Consider the following 7,284-nt stretch of genomic DNA (forward strand, 5'->3'; position numbering starts at 1 on the left):
CACGCCAGCCCGAGGTCAAGGAACAGAACACATTGATAAAATGATGTAATCGGTTAATCGCACGCTGTTATCGGTCGCCGTGGATTTATGGAGGCCACAGTACAGATTGAGTTGAATAATTACAACTGGCGGAAACACCAACACTGTCGATTACGCGCACGACGGGATCAAAACAAAACCTTGCGTGGAAATCTTTTCATGTGATTATTTTCTAAAAGTTACTTATTGTGATGTGTACAAAGTAACCTGGTAGCAATATCAGCCATGACCTCATTGAAGGAATCGGATCATTGTTTGTTTTCATTGACAACACATGAAGGAGAGAGATGACTTGCTTCAAGTTGTTTGACCCGGTACACGGAGATTGTCGCGATTAGATTTTGCGAATTACTATACTCACGGCGTACTTGCTATTTTACGCGATGGATTTTACGAAGAAAGATGCAACATGTAGATCGCGCGTTACTCATACTATTCATCAGTTTTATGAGATCCTTCGCTTTCGGTGGATTAAGAATGATTTTCAATTGATATTTTGTAGTCCAACACAATGGAGCTTTGGAGAGTGTAATGATTGGAGGACGTCAATTGAAAGCTACTGACAGTGGTGCATTGTTGGTTGCTGTGGGCTCCATAGTAAATCGACGAGAAATAGTAAATAAAAAATACAATCGGTTTACGGCTTTTACAAGTACAGCGACTGAGGAGTTGCGTGTATTACTATCATCAAGTCACAATCTGCATCAAGATATTCTTAACTGCATGTGGCAATATAAATAGCAATGTTCGAATGCTTCATTTGCGTAACGCCTTCACAATATGTTGGTACCAGGGTTACCAGGCACAAGCTAGTCGTGAGTGCACGGTATCCTTTCTCCGCGGTCCACTGAGCTCTCAATGGTTTGCCTCAACTATATAGGCGTTATTCATGATTACCACAGAAATTCACTCCTCGGAGAAAATGCTGAGTCTCTTTCCTAAACTATAATCTGGGACTGGTAGACTAGGAATATTGACATATCTCTAGCGGGGTAGAGGTGTGCAGATTCAGCCTTTGCCTTAATAATTTATTTCTTGTCCAGGCATAGCAATAGCTGTAAACCTGTCTGATTAACACTTTGACTGCCAACAATCCTAAATATAGGATTTTACTCAATCCCATAAACTGCCAGCGATCCTATATTTAGGATATTTTTGAAATGAGTACAGTAAAGTACGGAATTGGTTCTATCCCCGGATTACGGCTGTATCCGAGGCTACTGAATAGGCTTGTTGTCATAAACCCCCATTTTCGTTGCCGGAAGTATTTTTTTTAAATCACATTTGCATACAATAGGTCAACTTTTTTTGGTTTGACCACTAGGTGGCTTTTCATAAAATGAGCAGCAAAAAAATTGAATTATTTTTATAATTCCTTGATGTTGGAAAAAAAAATTTTTTTCATAAGTTGCGCAAGGTTTGCACTTATCAGCACGCCCGATTCCAGCGAAATATCCAACTAGTCGAAAATTCATTGTTCGCTGGCGTTTACTGGCAATTTCCATAATAGGCCTTGGCAGCTAAAGTGTTAAAGGCTCCATAGTTTTGAAAATCCGCCTTAAGCTAGATGCCATAGCTTCTTAATATCGGCTGAATATATAAGGGTTATCGGCGAAGGTGCTATAGTTATCTGCTTTGTCGGCATGGGCTAAAAAAGCAGATATCGGTCGGGCTTAAATCCATATCGTCGCTGTGGGAGCTAATTTTTCAAATTCAGAGATCCACAAAATTTCGAGAAAATCAAGTTTTTGTAAAATTTTCATTTTTTTCGGCCATATCTTGGCCATGTTCGTCACGTTGCTTTAACGTTAACCATGGCTGAGATATGACCGAGAGAAAATGAAATCTTTGCAAAAACGTAATTCTCTCAAAATGTGTAAAATGGATAATGGACTGAAGCTATACTCTGATTCCACGGCAACGATTTATAAGTATGATTTCGATTTTCAAGCACGGCCTGCAGATCCCACCATGGCTAAGAGTAGAAGGGATACACCTGCCCCTGTTGCGAGCTTATGAAAAAGCACCGTTTATTCTTATTTCTTCAGACCCACCCAGTATTCGCAGCATTCCATACGTGGTGCCTGAGAGTTCAAAGAGTCACCAGTATAGCTCGATCCATATCGGTCTCCGTAGAAATATCAGGATCGGCCAACTCAGGTCGATATTTATCGGCCTGTTCAATGAGATCATCACTCCTACATCCTACAATGATTTCATGTGAGATGGTCTACCTATACACTCTACAGTACTATTGGATTGATTTATGAGGACCGCACGTATGCGGATTAAAATTCTCAAATGTTGTGTTTTCTGAACTACAATCAGGGTTGCAATGACTTGAGTCAGACTCGAGTCGCAATTTTTCGTTGACTCGGCTTGACTCGAGTCAATTTGCGTATTGACTCGACTAGTACTCATGTCATTGCGCATGACCACACCAAATCATATCACTCGAGAGTTTGTTTGTCTATTTTTTGGGGTATTCATGGTGTTTGTCGACTACTATGGTCATTTACACCAGGCCGATATTCTTCTTTTTTTCCGTAACTTGACTTGACTCGAGTCGAAACAATAAAAATAAAATTGACTTGTGACTCGGAACCTTGTGACTTGGTTACAGCCCTGGCCGTAATGTGTGCCTCTGGCGGATTTTGATTGTAAATAAACCAAGTTTTTTTTTCAAATTTATGCCCCTTATTAGAACTTCTTAATTTGATACCGGCCGAAAACATCGGCTTGTCAGCAAAAATATGTGATATCGTTATCGGGTCAAAATTCCGATATCGGTAGGGCTTTAGTCGTCCGTAGGCACCATTAGAAATTTGGCACCGTTTGTAATACGATTGTAATAAAGCTAATGTAATCCATTGGAAAACTTAATTTCCATGTCTTCACTATGTCGTGTAGACTTCACTACGTCGACATATTTAATTCATTATCATTGTTTTGTAACGAACGAATTATATTCCGTCGAAATTTCGAAGAAAATCATTTCTGAAAATGTGAATATATCGTATTGGTTAATCCGACGCATATAGGATATAGCTGACATGTTATATGTTTAGATTGGCGAAGTATGGACCAACATGAACATTTTTTGTTCTGATCAAATGGCGCCTTATTCGGAATATCATTGTGTTACGACGGTGAAGCTACATGATCATCAGAAAACATCCGATCTTGCCGAGCTTAAGAACGACTAAGTCAAAACACATTTAAAATCGGATATATTTAGCGATATTAGCTGACAAATGAATGCTTCTCTTGTCAACATTTTTCGATACATTCAATTATACACGATTTATTTAAATAATCACGCAATAACCTCACGAAGCTGAATATATTGCAGGTCATCACAGAATCATCAGATCGGAGACATTATGCAGGTTCCTTACAGAGTATAGACATGCGCAGCGTGAGTATCCTGTATGCATATCAGGTTAATTTTGAATGAAAGTTCTTTCAAAACGAAACTTTTCGAAATATTTCCATTTAAATTTCGTTTTCTCGGTGTTTGAATGAGAACAACAGTTGCAGTCATCACGCTGTGTGCGTGGCGATCAACTGATCAGTGATCATGGTCAGAGTGGAATTTTTCTCCTTCTCGCATTCTTGATGCATTCTCTTCCTGGGCCCTTCCGCACTTCAGTCTTAAAATTGGACAACTTTTTCTCTGTACTTTGATTTGTTCGCAATAAGGGCTGGGCAAATTCGAATACTTGAGTGATTCGATTCTGAATCACGTATTATGCGTCGATTCGAGTCGAGTATTCGAGTATCACTCATTATGACTAGGGCTGGGCACAATGATTCGAGTACTCGAATCTGAATCGAGTTTCAATTGTAATGATTCGAGTCGAGTAGTAAAAGATGAGTTTTTCGAGTACTGAAATTATGCGCTCCTCACACCTAAAAGTTAATTTACCATCGAGAATTATAGTTTTGATACCATTTTCCACTGAGGAAGCCTTGAAACCTTGATTGGTCGTGTCGCAGCCTACGAGACATAGTACAAAGCTACGAACGTTACTGGAAATAACATATTTTAAAAGTCATCATCATCCCACAACATTGTCGACAAGAGCAATGAAATCGGTATGGTCGAAACAATACCAAAGTATTTTTAATGTGACGGATAACAGGCATTATATTCTTTGTGGTGGGATAAAAGGTACATTTTTAAACTTTGACATATTATATTCTGTTGTGACGTCATAATGAGTGATACTCGAATACTCGACTCGACTCGAAGCGTTTTACGTGATTCAGAATCGAATCACTCAGGTACTCGGTTTTGCTCAGCCCTAATTATGACGTGATAACAGAATGTAATATGTCTAAGTTCAAATATTGCAACGAACAACACATTCATATTCGCAATTTATTCACTCTAAGCTAAGTAGTATTATTTACAATTATACGTGCCGCTGCGACAGTCGGTATGTGGGTCGTACTTCACTTCGTTTACAACAAAGAATCAACCAACATGTGCCCAAGCAGATTAGAAAACCTGACGTCAATGCTATTTCAGACAGTCAATCGCAGACAAGTAACCCTTTCTTGCGAGACTATGATCAGACCATGGCATGTAACTCTGCAATAGGTCAGCACCTTACGCATCAGGAGTGTGCAAAATCGTATAACGATAACAGATTTTCAATTCTTGCTCGCGGACGTAGTCTGTTCCATTTAAGGGTTCTGGAAGCGACTATAATAAAACTCGGGCCACCGATTCTTTGTCGGCAAAAGGACCGACTCTATTCTCTCCGTGTATTTCATTAGTGTTGCGTCTCTGGCTTATATCATAGCCAATTTGTATTGCACTAATTGAATTTTTGCTTAATTCTCTCGTTTTGTGAATTCTCTTCTTGTTGTTTTTACACCATTCTTACGTCAGACTACCTGTATTTCATCTTTATATTTCGAATTGCAATGTCCGTATTTACTGACGGCCACTCCCGACGAGGGTCAGTTGAAAAGCTTAGAGCAGTGGTTCTCAACCTGGGGGGGGGGGCGTGAAAGCATCTGAAGGGGGGCGCGAAGAAGCGGTCAACTGCGCGATTTACCTCCAATTCAAGCGTGTTTCTCTTTCTATATAGACCGAATTTCATATTTTTGAATTCTCTCATCAACAGTCATAACCTTCCATGCTATCAAACAACCTGTTGGGGTTGCTAGCATCCCGGTTGGATTTTGTGATAGGATGATAAGGGGAGCGCGAAATTTTTCACTATCATAAAGGGGGCGTGTCTAAAAAAGGTTGAGAACCACTGGCTTGGAGTGAATAAATTGCGAATATGAATGTGTTGTTCGATGCAATATTCAAATTATGTACCACAAGGAACCTATTTAAGTGCAAATATGTACCATTTATGGCACCACAAAAGAATATAATTTCTGTTATCCATCACATTAACCATACTTGGTATCTTTTCGGCCATACCGATTTCATTGCACTTTCTGACAATGTTGTGGGATGATCATGACTTCGGAAATGTGGCATTTCTAGCAACGTTCGTAGCTTTGTACTAGTACTTTCGGCCCTGTTTTGTATGCTGCAGTACGACCAATCATAGTTTCATGGCTTCCACAATGGAAAATAGCATCGAAGCTACAAATCTTCGTTGATAAATCAACTTTCAATGGCGAGAACCGTATAATTCCAGTACTCGAAAAATCGTATTTGACTACTCGACTCGAATCATTAAAATTAATGCTCGATTCAGAGTCGAGTACTCGAATCATTGTGCTCAGCCCTGCATAGTGCATATGTCTCGTGTCTGTTTTCCCGTCGATCTCATCTCCGTGTTACTTATCCACATGCCTGGAAAATCACTCGATTGTCGATGATATGTTTGATCTCGCGACATTTAACATCCGTATATCTTGTTGAATGTTGACTATACCATTTCACACACACCACAGCTCTCAGACCCGAAGCACAATCCGAAAATACGCGTGTGATCGAAGACCTTGTCTCTACGGCAATCATATTCAATGTGTTCGACTTTTCGACATTGTATCATTGATAGCCTACATATCGAAGTCAGAGGTAAGTAACATTAAGTAGCCTACATTGGAGGTGAGAATATACATGATCCAATATCCTGGACAATATCACTTGACGAAATCCAGTAATAGACTACGATAATTCTGCTGTTTCGATTCCTCGGAGGCCTAGGAGCGAGATAGTTTAATGGTTATGCGTCCGGCTTCTCGAGCGGTAGGTCATGGGTTCGATCCCCGGCCGGGTCACACCAAAGACTCGAAAATTGGTATCCGCAGCTATCCTGCTATCACGGATAGCATGGAGGAGAAAATAACGGGGGCGCAGACTAGATGACCTCATGGGGCCGTATCGCAACTCCGTCGTCAAAGCATCTCGATGGTGCAGGCGAAAAAGAATACCATATCTCTCTCTCTCTCTCTCTCTCTAACATGTTCGTGACACACCAAACCCTGCAAGCTAACCTCAGCAGGAGACTTGAGGAGCAATGAGCAACGCCACGTCCGTTCTTCCAATACTTTGCCTTCCGTTGGGTTATCGAATTCATTGTGAAACGCTCTTTCTCCCAGTGCACACTATAAACCAATAGGATGGTTTTGAGTCATTCCATCTCAAATTCCATTACATCTCGCGAATTTATATGTCACGAACCGGAAAATATTCAAGCTTTGAGATGGTCGTTGATATTGACGAATTAGCGATCTTTTCGCGATCATCATAAAGCCCGGCAATTCAAGGGATGTAGAACATATGCTTCATGTCTTGCGATAATGAATAAACATTGTATACTTACCGGACTGTCATGTCAATACCGCTCACTAATGTTCACCGATCCGTATTAAGTTATCTTTTGATGTGAAGACGACTTTCACAATTTGACGAACAGATCTCTCACGTCTGTTAGCGGATAAGAATGATGTTTTTTCAAGGGCGCAGTCAATGGCATTTCCGTGTCATTGAAATCCAACTGTCGCTCTGTCAAGTACTCATAATGAAGCCCAAGACTACGAAGAGCTAGTCTGAGCCACACCTCACCTGGAGAGTATGTATATAGTTGTTTACCAAGGACTCTAGTTGAGAATTATTTGGAGCAAAGATTCTTGCGAACTTTCATATCGTATTCGCCCTCATAGCTAACCGCATGACACATTTCATTGAGTCAACTTCTTTCTCTGGTTATATGTTTTTAAATCAGCAATACGCTCGCAAAGGATGGGCGGCGAATCATTGTGATA

This window comes from Botryllus schlosseri, chromosome 2, assembly GCF_051294905.1.
Source record: "Botryllus schlosseri isolate E-star chromosome 2, Bs_hap1, whole genome shotgun sequence".
NCBI lineage: Eukaryota > Metazoa > Chordata > Ascidiacea > Stolidobranchia > Styelidae > Botryllus > Botryllus schlosseri.